This window comes from Macrobrachium rosenbergii, chromosome 12, assembly GCF_040412425.1.
Source record: "Macrobrachium rosenbergii isolate ZJJX-2024 chromosome 12, ASM4041242v1, whole genome shotgun sequence".
In the NCBI taxonomy this organism is placed as follows: domain Eukaryota; kingdom Metazoa; phylum Arthropoda; class Malacostraca; order Decapoda; family Palaemonidae; genus Macrobrachium; species Macrobrachium rosenbergii.
The window spans coordinates 83,965,338-83,983,413 of NC_089752.1; the positions used below are offsets into that span (position 1 = coordinate 83,965,338).

The 18,076-nt window shown below is 44.5% G+C and overlaps 1 protein-coding gene across 1 annotated transcript in view; it reads left to right on the forward strand.

Annotated features, from left to right (window-relative positions):
• The window catches only part of l(2)37Cg (RNA polymerases I and III subunit AC2 l(2)37Cg), a 303,443-nt gene that overhangs the window by 184,128 nt on the left and 101,239 nt on the right, over nt 1–18,076 (forward strand). The window lies entirely within an intron of this gene.

Consider the following 18,076-nt stretch of genomic DNA (forward strand, 5'->3'; position numbering starts at 1 on the left):
AAGGGATGGTTCCACCGATTTCAAAAGTGGTTCCACCTAAAGTCTGGTACTCTGCATGGGGAATCAGCATCTGCAGACATTGAAGCAGCCGCGAAATATCCGGAGGCCTTCAGGAAGATCATCGAGGAGAAGGGCTACCATCCAGAACAGGTGTTCAATATGGATGAGACAGGCCTGTTCCGGGAGAAAATGCCTTCCCGGACATATCTTATGAAAGACGAAGCTAAAGCCTCCGGATTCAAGGCCCAGAAGGATAGGGTTACCCTCATGTGTGGGAATGCAGCTGGTTTCATGCTTAAACCAGGCCTCATTTACAAGGCTGCAAACCCCAAGGCCCTCAAGAGTAAGAACAAGGCATTGCTTCCTGTGTTCTGGATGTATAACCCTAAGGCCTGGATCACCAAAGTCCTCACAGAGTACTGGTTCCATTAGAGCTTCATCCCTCAAGTTAGGCAATACCTGAATGACTTGGCCATGGAGTTCAAGGTGTTGCTGATTATGGATAATGCTGGTGGCCACCCTCTCGATCTTTCTTACAAGGGAGTCCAGTTTGAGTTCCTCCCTCCCAACACCACCTCTCTCCTCCAGCCTATGGACCAGGGTGTGATCCGTGCCTTCAGTGCACTCTATACTGGGAACTCCTTCCAGCACCTTGTAAATGCAATGGACAGTGAATTTACGCTAAAAGAATATTGGCGTAAATTCCCTTCTGCCAAAGAATATTGGCGTAAATTCACGATTGCCACATGTCTGACCATCATCAGCAGATCACTGAATGACATGAAGAAAGAGACCCTGAACTCATGCTGGAACAAGTTGTGGCCAGAGTGTGTTCATGATTACAGGGGCTTCTCTCCTCAAGAAATTCAACATTCAGCCATTAATAAGGCTGTCCAGTTGGCGAGGATTCTAGGTGGGGAAGGCTTCGAGGACATCACCGAGGATGAAATCGGCACCCTTATTGATGCTCACTCTGACCCCCTGACGGACCAGGATTTGGAAGAGCTGACGAAGTCTGCCAGTGAGGAAGAAGATACGCCAGGTTCAGGGGAGGAGCAGGAGGAAGAAGGGAGCGGCCTGACTTTGGAACGTCTGTCCCACATGAAGAGAATGATTCAGGATCTGCAGGAGTATGTTTCAACATGGGATCCTTTTATAGAATGCTCCCGAAAGTTTTCAAATATCCTTGATTCAGCATGGGAGCCCTATAATCAAACCCTCACCACCATGAAAAAGCAGCGACAGCAGCTGCCTATCACCATGTTCATCAAACGGACGAAGAAGGCCCCTCCAAAGCCTCCCAGATCACCCGAAGTAGTGCCTCTCGAATTGCCTGAAGAAGTGCCTCCTCAATCGCCTGAAGTAGTGCCTCCCAAATCAACTGAAGAAGTGCCCCCTGAAACACCTCCTGAAGGTGAAGAGGCACCCTCAGATGAGTTGTAACTCCTCTGCTTTGCTGTGCAGTCATATCTTCATCGTCATTCATCGCACTCCACAGCTAATTCATCATCACCATCTTTAATCAACATTCATCGCTGGTGAGTACCCGTATGATTTACGTATGTAGTAATCGTAATATATAAGTAGTATTAAATTTTTTAAAATGTGCATAAATTTTTTTTGTCTCTCTTTTTGTGAATTACGTATACATAAATACCAATGTTCCCCCCAAAAAGAAAACAGAACGGCTTGTAACTGCATGAAAGAAAATGTGCGTGGCTGAATACGTAGGGGGGCTGGATTATTTTCACCTACAGCTGTAAGCCATACAGTAAGTACGTATAAATGTAACGATAAAATGTTTAAGATGGCTTGAAAATTGTATTAACCCTTAAACGCCGACTGGACGTATTGCACGTCAACTAAGATTGTCCGTCGGGTGCCAAGTGGACTTACTGTACGTCAATTACAAAAGTTTTTTTAAATATTCGCGGAAAAATAGTTATAGGCCTAGTTTGCGAAAGATTTTAAATCACGCGCCTTGAGGGATGCTGGGAGTTCACGGATCACGCTGTTGTTTTGTTTACAAGCGTTACCCAGCTGCGCATGCGAGAATTTCTTTCTTCTCGCACTACAAAGTATCAGCAACGCATCTCAGAAATTCTTTCGTCACTTTGTCGTAATTTTTGCACCATTTCATATTAGCTGTTACATAAAGTTTTATATATGAAAATTTGCGCAGTTTCATGTAGAATACAACAAAAAACAACCCATGGTTGTAGCTTTTATAAGTTTTGAAATATTTTCATATAAATCACGATAAGTGCCAAAATTTCAACCTTCGGTCAACTTTGACTCGACCGAAATGGTCGAAAAACGCAATTATAAGCTACAACTCTTACATTCTAGTAATATTCAATCATTTACCTTCATTTTGCAACAAATTGGAAGTCTCTAGCACAATATTTCGATTTATGGTGAATTTTTGAAAAAACCTTTTCCTTACGTCCGCTCGGTAACTCTGCCGAAAATCTCGGAAATTCTTTCGTCTCTTTGTCGTAATTTTTGCACCGTTTTCTATTAGGCGTTACATAAAGTTTTATATATGAAAATGTGCGCAATTTCATGTAAAATACAACAAAATGGAACCCATGGTTGTAGCTTTTATCAGTTTTGAAATATTTTCATATAAATCACAATAAGTGCCAAAATTTCAACCTTCGGTCAACTTTAACTCGACCGAAATGGTCGAAAAACGCAATTGTAAACTACAACTCTTACATTCTAGTAATATTCAATCATTTACCTTCATTTTGCAACAAATTGGAAGTCTCTAGCACAATATTTCGATTTATGGTGAATTTTTGAAAAAACTTTTTCCTTACGTCCACTCGCTGTAACTCTGCCGAAAATCTCAGAAATTCTTTCGTCTCTTTGTCGTAATTTTTGCACCGTTTTATATTAGCCGTTACATAAAGTTTTATATATGAAAATGTGCGCAATTTCATGTAAAATATAACAAAATGGAACTCATGGTTGTAGCTTTTATCAGTTTTGAAATATTTTCATATAAATCACAATAAGTGCCAAAATTTCAACCTTCGGTCAACTTTAACTCGATGTGAAATGGTAAAAAAACGCAATTGTAAGCTAAAACTCTTACATTCTAGTAATATTCAATCATTTACCTTCACTCTGCAACAAATTGGAAGTCTCTAACACAATATTTCGATTTATGGTGAATTTTTGAAAAAACCTTTTCCTTACGTCCGCTCGCGGTAACTCTGCCGAAAATCTCAGAAATTCTTTCGTCACTTTGTCGTAATGTTTGTACTGTTTTATATTAGCCGTTACATAAAGTTTTATATATGAAAATATGTGCAATTTCATGTAGAATACAACAAAAAATAACTCATGGTTGTGGCTTTTATCAGTTGTGAAATATTTTCATATAAATCACGATGTGCCATAATTTCAACCTTCGGTCAAGTTTGACTCAGCCGAAATGGTCGAAAAACGCAATTGTAAGCTAAAACTCTTATATTTTAGTAACATTCAATCATTTACCTTCATTTTGCAAGAAACAGGAAGTCTCTAGCCCAATATTTCGATTTATGGTGAATTTTTGAAAAAAACTTTTTCCTTACCTCCTCGCGCAGTAACTCTGCTGAAAATCTCAGAATTTCTTTAGTCACCTTGTCGTAATTTTCGCACCGTTTTCTATTAGGCGTTACATAAAGTTTTATACATGAAAGTGTGCGCAATTTCATGTAGAATACAACAAAAAATAACTCATGGTTGTAGCTTTTATCAGTTTTGAAATATTTTCATATAAATCACGATAAATAGAAAAAATTCGACCTTCGGTCAACTTTAACTCGACCGAAATGGTCGAAAACTGCAATTGTAAGCTGGAACACTTACATTCTAGTAACATTCAATCAATTACCTTTATTTTGCAACAAGCGGGAAGTCTCTTAACACAATATTTCGATTTATGGTGAATCTTTGAAAAAGACTTTTTTACGTCTGCGCGTTACGAATTCATGCATCATTTTGTGATAATATTTTCTCTGTGTTGCTTTGATCGTTTTACAATTTGTTATATACCAAAATCATCGCAATTTAGTGTACAATACAAAAAAAACTCATTAGCTTTAACTGTTTTGCTCACAGCGCGATTTGTATACAATTATATATGAAATTTTTTTTGCACTGTCATATATTTCAGTATTTATATATGATAATGATATTTTTTTCATTTCTGATGGTTGCATACTAAACTACAGGCAATGACCAAAAAAGGAGCCAAAAATGAACTCTTAATCTTAAAAACTAAGCATGCTGTGAATTTTTGAAAAAAACTTTTTTTCCGCTTTGGCACTAACTCCTGAACGCCGCCGGCATACGACAGACACTTTTGTAAATAGAGGCTCGGTGTTTAAGGGTTAATAGTATTATTTCAAAGATTAATACAGTAATAAGGTAACAGTTTAATGTATATTTGATGTAGGCTGGTATTTTTAGGCATACAGTACTTTGGTGTTTGACCTTTCATGGTAGACAGGTAGAAATATACGTAGTATTAAATTTTTAAAAATGTGCATACGTTTTTTTTATTTTTTGTCTCTCTCTTTTTGTGAATTACGTACTGTATATGTAAATACCAATGGTTCCCCCCGAAAAGAAAACGGAACGGCTTATTACTGTATGAAAGAAAATGTGTGTGGGGTTGAATACGTAGGGGGGACTGGATTATTTTCACCTACAGCTGTAAGCCATACAGTACGTACGTATAAATGTAATGGTAAAATGTTTAAGATGGCCTGGAAATTATATTAATAGTATCATTTCAAAGATTAATACAATAATAAGTTAATAGTTTAATGTATATTTGATGTAGGCTGGTATTTTTAGGCATACTTTGGTGTTTGACCCTTCATGGTAGACAGGTATAAGCGTTTTTAGAGGGGCGTCGTAAGCATTCGCGGATTTGAGCTGTGCGGGGGTGTGTCTGGAACGCATCCCCCGCAAATACTGGGGGTTCACTGCACTATACTTGTCTTCCTTCCTTTATGAGGCTGTGTAAAGCTGCATGGTGTGATTCAGGAGCCTTACCAGTGCTGAATCCATCCTCTGTTCAAGAGACAGACTTTTTGCCTGTTTGGACCTATAAAGACCCCCTGATCCCAACCATTTGATGAGGTGGGGCACTTAGGGATCCACTGCAGGAAGTTCATGCTCTTTTACTCCTACTCTCCCTGCTGTGGATGTACCAAACCTTGGGACCTTTAATTCTTTTACTCCTTTTCCTATAAATTTTCACCTTCCCTGCTTCCTCTTTTGTTGATGACCTTTGCATGATATTGAATTACGACAATCACTGTTCTTGTAACTTTGAAGGAGGGTCGAGTTGGACGGTATGCCGCTCCACTTGTAGAACTAGAGTACCTGACATGGTCAAGTGTGGGGAAATTCTTATGTTAAATCTTGCCCTAAGTGCTGGGTCCTTCTCGATGGACTGACAACCCCTAAGTTACTGAGGGTATCGTGTATATTCAGGTGAGGATCCCAGAGCAGTTACCACTGTGGGTAACAGTACTGTATTGCTCCTCCCCCTGTTGGGCTTTCCTGGTGAGAGGGACCTCATCCTGGACATTGTATGACGACTAATTAAAACCTCCCTACAACTTCTGACATGGCAATGGACTATTCCCAGGAAAACTGAATTTGTTACAAACCCTGGTCCTTTACATTAGGGATTACTTTCAGGCGTAGGCTGGAAACGGCCATTGAACTTCAAACAAGGTGGTTAGGCAGTTAACTACTGTCCGGGAGGCGGGAGTACCGCCTGCCCGGATGTAAACATTCCAATTTGCTTTCGACCGTTGTAGAATGCTGACATTGTTTCTTCGCTCTCTGCCTGACTGCCTTTTTTCTCCTTATTTGGTGGGAAATTTCCTTTTTTTTTCCAAGCATGAATGTTGATAAACCTTCTAAGCCTTCCTATCCCCAGCGTGTGTGTCCTGGGGTAGGAGGCAAGAAATGTAACACCTTTAGATCCAGCATTGACACAGACCCACATGCTCTCTGCCCATCTTGCAGGGGGAGTGTGTTCATGCGATGCTCCGTGTAGTGAGTGTTGTTCTTGGTCTCCCGAGCAATGGAAGAGGTTCGAGGGGAGGAGACACTACCATCGTAAGCTAGTCAAGGAATCGTCCGAGGGTAACATGCCCCGACGACTCCGGTGGTGGCGGATGTGTCGGGTTCGTTTCTCCCTCCCTGCGAACTTCCCCTACTTGCTCCCTCTCCCTCAGGTGAGGACTCCCCCTCCCCTTCCTCATTCGTTTCAGCCGGGTGTGGAAGATAAAAACGGTTGACCTGAGGATATCCTCTGGGGTCTCTTCTTGTTCGGGGGGAGTTTTTCCCCCAGAGTGAGTAGAGACTTCCCAGCCTAACCCGACTTTTTCCTTAGGTTTTGGGTTGGATAGCCAGGCGCCAGACCTATCCTTGACCTGGCTACACCTGGGTCTACCTGGCATTCCGTCACTGGAAGGTCTGATATCGCATCTGTCTGGCACTCCAGTGACAACACACACGGCAACCACACTCACCACCACCTCAGTTACCATGTTCGGGATTTGCTAAGCTACATGTGTCGATGGCTTCTTATCTGGATACCCAGGTTTTGGCTGCCCCTGCCGTACACCCATGCATTACCACTGCCTCCTGGGCTCCTGGCCCTGCTCTCTTGACCGGGGCCTTCCTACATGGTAACTTCATTGCCGTATGTGACTGTTCCTGCCCCTGTTACTGACCTTGACCCGATAACGACAGTGATTCTGGATCCTCGCTTCCCTGTCCAGCCCGGCACATCCTCTGACTCTCTCCCCATACCTTCAACCCTGGCTCAGCCCAGCCTGGCTACTCGCACACCACCCATCCCTGCATTCCCGACCCCGCCTCCTTATGTTCCTGGCTGCCGTGCGGATGCTCCCGCCCCAGTAACTGCTGGCCCGAGCACCGTGTACGCTGCCGGGGTTGCACCTACTGCTATGGCCCCCCCAGTTGCTCCTGCTTCTTCGGCTGCGCCTGCATGGTTTGGGGACTTAACTGCAATCCTGAGGAAGATGGTGAAGAAGAAGAAGAAGAAGAGATCAAGAAAGGCATCGTTGTCTTTGTCTTCGTCTTCGTCATCATCATCGTCTTCGTCTGCTGCCTCTTCTTCTCCTTCCGAGGCTTCGCGGCCAAAGAAGAAGTCTGCCTCTCCCCCCCCAAAGAAGTCTCACACCGAGACTTCTAAGGGACTGCCTCCTTCCACAGAGAAGGCAGTGGGATCTCTCGCTGGCTCTTCCCGATCCAAGGATCAGGGAACTGCTGCTCTGGCCCCGGGGTCAGTCGCATCTGGAGCCAAGGGCTGTGCTTAAGAAACCTGCGTCTAAGGCCAGCGGGTCCACGTTGCCGCTCTGCTCGAGTTGCTCCAAGTACCCGGGTCTCCGGGTATCCCAGGCTGATACGGGAGAAACTTCTCGCCGTACAGGCCCGAGCGTGGGGCGAGAGAAAGAGTCCAGGCATGCAGGTGCCTCAACTCTTCCTGCTGGTACTTCTGAGAGTGCCAAGTCAGGTTCCCAGGACATTGCTTCAGTCCCTCAGGTCTGAACGCCAGGAGAAGCAGAGAAGAGGTCCCCTGCTCAGTCTTCCCGAGAGGCTACGGCCTCGAAGAAGACTGGGGCATGTCCAGAGGACAGCGCAAGCTCGCGCCAGCCAGCCGTGCGCTCAACTCCTCCCAGTCCCTGGCCACGCCCGTGTGGCCAGGCTGGCTCGGGGGAGGTGAGCACGTGGCTCGGCCCGCTCGAGCCACTCCGCTCTCCTCGGGAGACTGCTTCGACTAGGCGAAGCACTCTTCTCGACCTGGGCTGCCGTCACCACCACGGATTGGTGACCGCTCCCGGCCCGCTGCCCCTGTTGGTTCTGCCAGCAAGGCCAGTGGGAGCGCCCGATCCTCCTCACCTGTCCCCTCCACCTCTTGGGCACCTTCCGAGGGGCACAAGTCGGACAGGAAGAATTCTGGCAAGTTTTCTCCCCAGAGTTCTACCTCGGGGACATATGAACCTTGCTCAATCCTCAGCTCAACCAGGTCTTACGCCCGTGTGGTGCAGGAAGGATCACGGGGGTCTGCTGAGGTTCTCCCTACTGCAGGGAGGGTAGATCGGGAGGACCGCACTCTAGAAGGACTTGAGGGTCCTCTTCCCCAGGATGCGGATACCCTCGAGATACAGAGGACTTTTGCAGAGGTTATTGCGCTGATTCGTCAGCACAATGACCTTGGGGAAGGGACCATGGCCTCAACTGTGGATCGTCTGTCACGCTTCGAATCCTTTTGGAGACCCAAGAAGGAACCCAAGGCTTTGGTGTGGCTGCCGTGGTCCACGCTTGCCAAAGGGTTCCTCAACCAGGTGAACAGTCTTGTGTCTGTGCAAGACAGTTCACTTATGTCGAGCCGCTCGGATAAGCTTCTTCCCCCCCCCCCTCCCCCCTGCCTCGCCAGAAGCGCTTCTACGCTCCAGCGGAGAGGGCTTTGCCGACTAAACAGGTTGACCCAGATCTGACACGTCTGGATCCGGGTCCTACGTTGCAGCAGCTTACTGCAGAGAGCATTACCCTCTCTCAGCAAGAAGCCACAGCCCTGGAAGCCACCGCCATGGCAGCCTTCCAAGCAGTCTCTTGGCTCGATCTGTGGTCCTTCACAGTATCGAAGGTAGCTTCTTCCTCGGGCGCTATCGTGCCTGGGGAGGACTCCGCTTTTGGGATACAGTGCCAGTCTGGGGGTAGGGCTATCTCCTACCTCACCCACCAGACGGCGAACCTGTGGGCAAACCTGGTCCTGAAGCAGAGAGACGCCGTTCTCTCTCACTTCTCCAGGTCTGTAGGACCCGAGTCGGCAATAACCCTAAGGAATGGACCGTTGCTGGGTTCCGCCTCCCTCTTCCCTAGGGAGTTGGTGGACACCGCGGTGGACAAGCGCCGGGCCGATGACAGCGACTGGCTTGTCCACCAGGCTGTGGCCAAGACCTCTGGGTCTTCGCATCCCACTGCGGCCAGGTCTTCAGGCCAGGCTGGCACTTCCTCGGCCCCTAAGAAGTCCCAGTCTTCGAAGGGGTCCCGTGAAAACACCCAGCCTTCTTCTTCCTCTAGAAAGGGTGGTCCTTCCCACCCCTTTCAGCCCACTTTCCAATCCGATAAAGGGGGCAAAGGGAAGAAGAAGAAGGGGAAATGCTAGGGGCGGTGTTCCCCCCCCAAAAGCTGCCGAGGGTGGGGAGGGTGCCTGTCGAGCCATTGGGCAACATGGCAGCGACACGGAGCCAAGACCTGGATAGTGGATGTCCTCTGGGAGGGATATCTACTACCCTTCGAGCCTCGGCCTCCCCAAACCTACACTCCAGTCCATCTCCGCACTTACGTCCAAGGATCTCCGAAGGACACCGCACTACAGCAAGAAGTGGAAGCCATGCTGAGCAAGGGTGCTGTAGAAGTCGTGTTGGACCAGTCTCCAGGCTTTTACAGCCGTGTCTTTCTCAGCCTCGGGGATGGAGACCAGTCATAGACCTCTCTCCCTTGAACCGTTTCGTTCGCCAGACTCGGTTCACGATGGAAACAGCGCAATCCGTGCTTGCTTCCATCAGGGAGAACGACTTCATGCTTACAGTGGACTTGAAGGATGCGTATTTTCAAATACCCATTCATCCGTCTTCTCGCAAGTACCTCCGCTTTGTCCTCGGGGAGACGGTCTTCCAATTCAGGGCACTTTGCTTCGGGCTCTCGACCGCTCCCCAGGTGTTCACGAGAGTCTTCGCTCTCGTGTCAGCTTGGGCCCACTCGCACAGGATATGTCTACTGAGGTATCTCGACGACTGGCTGGTCCTGGCAAGCTCCCATTCGCAGTTGCTACAGGACAGGGATCAGCTTCTCGAGTTTTGCCGCGATCTTGGGATCGTGGTAAATCTCGAGAAGTCAGATCTCACCCCCAAGCAGAGGATAAAGTACCTGGGCATGTTGATAGACTCAGTGGCAGCGAAAGTCTTTCCCTTGGACTCTTGTATCAGCAGGTTCAGGCTGGCAGCACAGCTGTTCCTGTCACGACAGGAACAGCCAGCCCGGCAATGGCAAGTCGTCATCGGTCACCTGTCGTCACTGGAGAAGCTAGTACCTCATGGGCGTCTTCACCTGCAGTCTCTTCAGTGGAGACTAAAGGAGTTTTGGTCCCAGTCCTGAGACCCCCAGTCCTTCCTCATTCCTCTTTCCAAGGAGGTGAGGGAGGACCTTTGCTGGTGGTTGGACGACAGGAACTTCTTGATAGGAGTATCCCTGCATACTCCCCCTCCGGACATGCTACTGTTCTCAGATGCATCGACCGAGGGATGGGGCGCACACCAGGAGGAGTTGCTGACTTCGGGAGTGTGGCACCGAGACGACAAGTGCCTTCACATCAACATCCTGGAACTCAAGGCAGCCTTCCTGGCTCTTCTGTGGTACTGATGAGCGACAATACCACGGTATTGGCATATGTCAACAAGCAGGGGGGCCTAGTGTCCCTCCCACTCCACCAATTGACAATGCAGGTACACGAGTGGGCCGTGGCTCACTCGGTAGAGCTGTCAGCCAGGTACATTCCAGGCAAGAGGAATGTCGTGGCAGACAAGCTCAGCCGCCAGAATCAAGTGATAGGGACCAAATGGTCCCTCCACTCGGAAGTTACGGAAAGGCTGTTCAATCTGTGGGGGCGCCCAGCCATCGATCTGTTCACCACCCGGCACAACAAAAAACTCCAGGTCTTCTGTTCTGTCATGCCGGACCCATGGGCCGCTGCAGATGATGCGTTACAGCACCCATGGGACAACCTCGACATGTACGACGATGATCACTCCGAATCTCAGGATGATTCTGGTGTGGTATCAGGACCTGCTAGCTCTCCTCTCCAAGGCACCGAGAGAGATCCCCCACTGGCCCAACCTGCTGGGTCAACCCCACGTGGAGCAGTACCACTAGGCAGTGCAGCCCGGGTCTTCACGGCTGAAGGTTACCCACCATTTCTTGCGAGCGAGAGGTTTTTCGCGTCGCACAGCAACAGAGATGGCAGGATACCTCAGACAATCTTCCGTTGGTGTCGTCAAAGGGGTATCTCTCCGGTCGGAGCTACTATTCAGCAGGTCGCGGACTTCCTCGTCTTCCTTTGCCGAGAGAAACTTCTCTCCGTTTCAGCTGTGAAAGGCTACCGCGCCGCACTCGGGCTAGTCTTACGGCTGAAAGGAGTAGATATCTCTTCCTCTTTCGAGATCACTCTACTAATGAGAAGCTTCGAAAGGTCTTGCCCACCCAGGGATCTCAGGCCCCCTGTGAGGGATGTGACTCTCGTTCTAAGGAGCCTAACTTGTGCACCGTACGAGCCTTTACAAGAGTCGTCAGACAGGGATCTGACCCTCAAGACCGTCTTCCTGCTAGCCCTGGTATCAGCGAAGAGAGTTGGCGAACTTCACAGACTTTCCTTCGATGTGAAACACTCGAGGGGATGGGGATCAGTTACGCTCAATTTCATCCCAGATTTCGTAGCGAAGACTCAGGATCCTTCGGCCCCTGACGCACTGTTTGAGTCCTTCACAATCCCCTCCCTAGAGGACTTTGTAGGTAATGAACCAGATGAGATGCTACTGTGTCCTGTTAGAGTGCTGCGGCACTATCTGAAGAGGACTCAATGTCTCCGGCCTGAGCATCGACGACTCTTCGTTAGTACTGGCTCGACCAAGAAAGAAGTGTCCAAGAACACCATTTCTTTCTGGCTTCATGAGACGATAAGGAGAGCATACTCTGCTGCAGGAGAAGACGACACCAGTACGCTTCGTCCGAGAGCTCGCGAAGTCCGCAGCATTGGTTTGTCCCTCGTATTCCGGAAGAACATGTCAGTTTCGCAGGTGCTGAAGGCGGGTGTGTGTTCCCAACAGACTACCTTCACCTCCTTCACCTCCTTCTACCTCTGGGATGTTGCTCATAAGTCCTTGGACACTTTTTCCTTGGGTCCTGTGGTGGCTGCTCAACAAGTTGTGTAGCTTACCCAGCTCCTCTAACAGGACAGGTTGCATCTTGCCCAAGATGTACGGTTGTGATTGGGAGGATGAATGTGGAGTGATTGGCCTCTCTTCTTTCTCCCCATCCTGGCTCTCTTCTTACGGGCAGGGAGCAGACGTGCCGTTACATGCTGGATCTGGCGGTCGATGCGGGTAAGCACCCAACGGGAGCTCCCGTTCTATTTTCCATTCAGGTTGATAGAAGCAACCCCACTCTTTCCTCTTGCAAGGGGGGGGAAGGAGACCATGACTGTAAGACAAACCCAATGCTTGTGATTGCCTTTATGTCATCCGACTCCAAGTTCTTCCTAGCCTACTTTGCATGAACTGACATTTCCTCTTTCATGCAAAGGGACCCAGAAGTCTGACAGCTGATCCCACATTTCTTACAACCCGATCATTTTGTCAGAGGCAGTTTTTCTCTTCCTCGCTCTTTCAACCAGGAAGGGAAGACAAGGTGGTGAACTCCAGTCAGTTCATAGAGACTCACTCAGATTCCTCCCTCCAACCAGTGAGTCTCCTAATGTAAAGGACCGAGGGTTTGTATATTGTGTCGGAACAAATCACAATTTTTAAAGTAGATTGTATTTTTCCTGACTATACAAACCCGAGGTCCTTTACACTTTATGCCCACCTCATGCCACCCCTCAAGCTGATACCTGGGCCGAAAGGCAAATTGGAATGTTTACATCTGGGCAGGCGGTACTCCCGCCTCCCGGACAGTAGTTAACTGCTTAACCACCTTGTTTGAAGTTCAACGGCCGTTTCCAGCCTACGCCTGAAAGTAATTCCTAATGTAAAGGACCTCGGGTTTGTATAGTTAGGAAAAATACAATTTACTTAAAAATTTTGATTTTTGAGGTTAAACTTACCCTCTATCATTGTCTTTATCTGCAGCTACTTGGCACAGGTTCAACAAGTATTAAAACCAGAATAATAGTTAACAAGTGCTCCTAATAGTTACCCTTTCTTTTGGAGGGTGGGTTAAGATAGCAAATGTTTTGGTTGTCATTCTTCTCTAGTTGGCCATGGCCAACCATGTAGGCAAGTAGACATGTAGACAAGTGCTGTAAAATTTGGGTTTGTTTTCCTGGTTAACAAATGGATTGTCCAGAATTTGGTCTGTATCTGGTTATATGGATTCTTCTTCTCTATATTCCCTATCAAAATCTGTTAGATTTTGTAACGTTGCAAGACCAGATTGAGTTAGTTGATATACGTACGCACGAACTATGCATGGATCATCGAGAGGTGAATTGCAATTCAGACAGCCTTCTCTCTTTGGGAGAGAAAGAGAAGATGATAAATTGCCAAATTAGAAGAGAAAGATAGATTTGGGAAAGAGTAAACAGAACAATCTTGAATCTAGGTTTTTATATAAGTAACTTACCAAGTAATTACATAGCTATAGGTTTTCCAACCACGGCAGCCTAAAAATTCAAAATTTGCAACAGCGTTCAGTTGTTTTTTGTAGGTGACGAGCCCCCTCCCACTTTCAGGTACTGATAGGATCAACTTAGCAGAGAGCTTCAATTCGTTTTCTGCCGGCTTCCAACTAACATCGGAGGGTTTTTCGCAGTCTGCTTCATTGTTTTTTCTGATATTGTTGCCAACTTTTGGTGAAGTATTCAAATTTTGTTGTGGCTTTCAACCTTTGGTTATTTGGTTAGCTTTGGTTAACGGTAGTTATAAACTTTCTTTGTATTACAATGTCAGATTCTAGCTCACCTAGCATTCACTTCTCTATAGAAGGGTGTAAGACTAGGTTAACCCTTAAACGCCGAGCCTCTATTTACAAAAACGTCTCCCGTATGCTGGCGGCGTTCGGGAGTTAGCGCCGAAGCGGAAAAAAAATTTTTTTCAAAAAATCACAGCACGCTTAGTTTTTAAGATTAAGAGTTCATTTTTGGCTCCTTTTTTTTTCATTACCTGAAGTTTATGCAACCATCAGAAATGAAAAAAATATCATTATCATATATAAATATTGAAATATATGACAGGGCAAAAAAAATTTTCATATATAATTTTATACAAATCGCGCTGTGAGCAAAACGGTTAAAGCTAACGGGTTATTTGTTTTTTCTTTGTATTGTACACTAAATTGCGATGATTTTGGTATATAACAAATTGTAAAACGATCAAAGCAACACAGAGAATTCGTAATGCGCGGACATAAAAAAATGTTTTTTTTTAAAAATTCACCATAAATCGAAATATTGTGCTAGAGACTTCCCGTTTGTTGAAAAATGAAGCTAATTGATTGAATATTACTAGACTGTAAGTATTTTAGCTTACAATTGCAGTTTTCGACCATTTCGGTTGAGTTAAAGTTGACCGAAAGTAGAATTTTTTCTATTTATTGTGATTTATATGAAAATATTTCAAAACTGATAAAAGCTACAACCATAAGTTATTTTCTGTTGTATTCTACATGAAATTACGCACATTTTCATATATAAAAGTTTATGTAACAACTAATATAAAATGGTGCAAACATTACGACAACGTGACGAAAGAATTTCTGAGATGTTCGGCCGAGTTACCGCGCGGACGTAAGGAAAATGTTTTTTTCAAAAATTCACCATAATCGAAATATTGCGCTAGAGACTTCCAATTTATTTAAAAATGAAGGTAAATCATTGAATATTACTAGAATGTAAGAGTTTTAGCTTACAAATGCGTTTTTCGACCATTTCGGTCGCGTTAAAGTTGACCAAAGGTTGAAATTTTGGCAGTTATTGTGATTTATGTGAAAATATTTCAAAACTGATAAAAGCTACAACCATGAGCTATTTTCTGTTGTATTCTACATGAAATTGCGCACATTTTCATATATAAAAGTTTATGTAATGACTAATGTAAAACGATGCAAACATTACGACAACGTGACAAAAGAATTTCTGAGATGTTCAGCAGAGTTACCGCACGCAAACGTAAGGAAAAAGTTTGTTTTTTTCAGAAATTCACCATAAATCGAAATATTGTGCTAGAGACTTCCATTTTGTTTCAAAATGAAGGTACATGATTGAATATTACTAGAATGTAAGAGTTTTAGCTTATAATTGCGTTTTTTTACCATTTCTGTCGAGTTAAAGTTGACCGAAGGTTGAAATTTTGGCAGTTATCGTGATTTATATGAAAATATTTCAAAACTGATAAAAGCTACAACCATGAGTTATTTTCTGTTGTATTCTACATGAAATTGCACACATTTCCATATATAAAACTTTATGTAACGACTAATATAAAACGGTGCAAACATTACGACAACGTGACGAAAGAATTTCTGGCGCAGACGTAAGGAAAAAGTTTTTTTCAAAATTTCACCATAAATTGAAATATTGTGGTAGAGACTTTCAATTTGTTGCAAAATGAAGGTAAATGATTGAATATTACTAGAATGTAAGAGTTTTAGCTTACAGTTGCATTTTTTTACCATTTCGGTCGAGTCAAAGTTGACCAAAGGTTGAAATTTTGGCAGTTATCGTGGTTTATATGAAAATATTTCCAAACTGATAAAAGCTACAACCATGGGTTGTATGTTGCTGTATTTTACATGAAATTGTGCACATTTTCATATATAAAATTTATGTAACGGCTAATATAAAACAGTGCAAAACTTATGACAAAATGACGAAAGAATTTCTGAAATTTTCGGCCTGAGTTACCGAGCGGGCGTAAGGAAAAAGTTTTTTCAAAAATTCACCATAAATCGAAATATTGTGATAGAGACTTCCAATTTGTTGCAAAATGAAGGTAAATGATTGAATATTACTAGAATGTAAGAGTTTTAGCTTACAATTGCGTTTTATTGACCATTTCGGTCAAGTCAAAGTTGACTGAAGGTTGAAATTTTTTGTAGTCGACGTACGGTACATCCACTTGGCACCCAACAGACAATTTTAGTCGACGTATGATACATCCAGTAGACGTTTAAGGGTTAACAAAGTCTTCATACGATTTTCACATGAATTGTACTAAATGTAGGGGGCTAGAGTGCAGTAAAGATAACATTTGCATAGAATGTCAGGATTGGGATGATAAGAATGGAAAATATTAAAATCTCATTTGGAAAAACTCGAAAGAGATGGGAAGAGGAAGCAGCAGCTAGAGCCGAGAATAGAGCTAGTGTAGAGTCTACTCCTTTACCTAGTCATATAGATGATAGAGCTATTCCTTCTCCTCCAATTCCTACTGTGTCTCCTATCATTAGCCCTCCTACTTTCCCACATACTCCTGTACCAGCCTCCTGTGCTTCAGAACCTGATGCCATTGCCAACCTGGAATCAAGGTTCAACCGCAAATTTGATTTTCTAAGCAATACAGTGATGGAAATTGGGTCTTCCATTAGAGCTCTTTTGGAACAGATGTCAAAGAATGTGCAAAGTGATGTGTTGTGAAAAGACAGTGTTGTGCATGTTGAGCCCCCTCGATGTGAGACCACCTTGATGAAGTGAGGGGCTCTTGAACCCCAGGGATTTGTTCATGGGTTTGAGTCCAAGAGTCTCATATATTATTACTCATCTCTTTAGACTAATTTTGTGGAATTTTCCACTTTTGCTGAAATTTGTTGGGTCTGTTAAATGGGAAAAGATATCATAGCTGGGATTGGGTTTATATCCAAAGCTAAATAGTGAGAACTGTTGTAGGACCATCAACTACCTGATAATGTTCGGACCCGAGAGATATCAGATTGATATCTCAAGGGTGGAACTATTCTGTGGGGCTGGGCCATGGATTCCAAGGGGGGTCTGGCTCTGGGGATAGGACTCGGCATTCTATCCGGTTTGCCCATAATACGATTAGGGTGGGGATGATTGTATTCTTGTAATACTCTCAGTCCTAGCAAGCATGTGTTTGGCTTACACTTGGGCCACTGTAATCTTATTGTGCCATCCCCTTTGGGGTAGGGTAGGGGGCGGACATTTGGGAATCGGCTCTCACTTGTGGCAATAGTGGAAGAATAAACTCCATAAAAGGCTAATGATATCTTTTTAAAGTTTTTAGGTTTTTTTATTTGATCTTTATGAATAGTAAGAATAAAGAGTCGAATACCCCTGGGCCCTTTGATGATGCTGTTTGGCACAGATGACGACCTCTGCAGCCACCTTGGAGATTGAAAATTCTCCAAATGTTGATGACCCTTGCAATAAAAAGGATATCCCTGTGAAAAAAGGACCTGGCATTGTTACAATGGAACCATTCTCCTTTGAGCTACAGTAGATGTTTCTATGCCTGTGTCCCCATCAAAAAAAGGAACAAAAACTAGTTCAAACTTTTCAACTATGGGCCCTTTTGAGCTTAAAAGAGTAAATAAAAGAAAATATTGACCTGACTCAACCTTGGTTCACTTTGATTCCCTCTTTGGAGAATCAAACTGGTCAAGGTTTTTGAATTTCAAAGCTGACCAAGATATAATCCATATTAAAATTGGAAAATTACTTGTTGAACTGATGCCCATCACAAGAGATGAGCAAAAGACAAATTAAAAAAAGGGAATGGTTGGTTGAAACAGCAACCAGAATCCAGTCAGAAAATTATCAAAATATTAAAAACATAAAGAACATAAATATAAGCGTTACAAGGCATGATACCATGAACAGTGTACAAGGTACAGTGATATTACCAAATCTAGAAGAAGAAATACAAAACAAATCAATGTTTCTAGCTTCATTACAGAAAAGATACAACAATGTTGAAGACCGTGAAATATATGAGGTCCCAAGCAGGAAAGACAAAAACAAATCTATCAAAATAGCAAAAATAAGGTTCAGTGGCCAAACCTTGCCCTTGAAAATTAAAATACTGGGATTAAACAGGGAACTAAGACCTTATGTTCCCAAATCCATGCAATGGAAGAACTGTTGTAAATACTGTACAGCCATACAGCTGTTAAATGCAGAAATTTTTCCAGATGTGCATATTGCAGTTCACAAGAACATAAAACACGCTGGAACTGTGGCCAACCAAAATGCATAAATCGTGGCCTAGAACATCATGCCCAATCTAAAACGTGC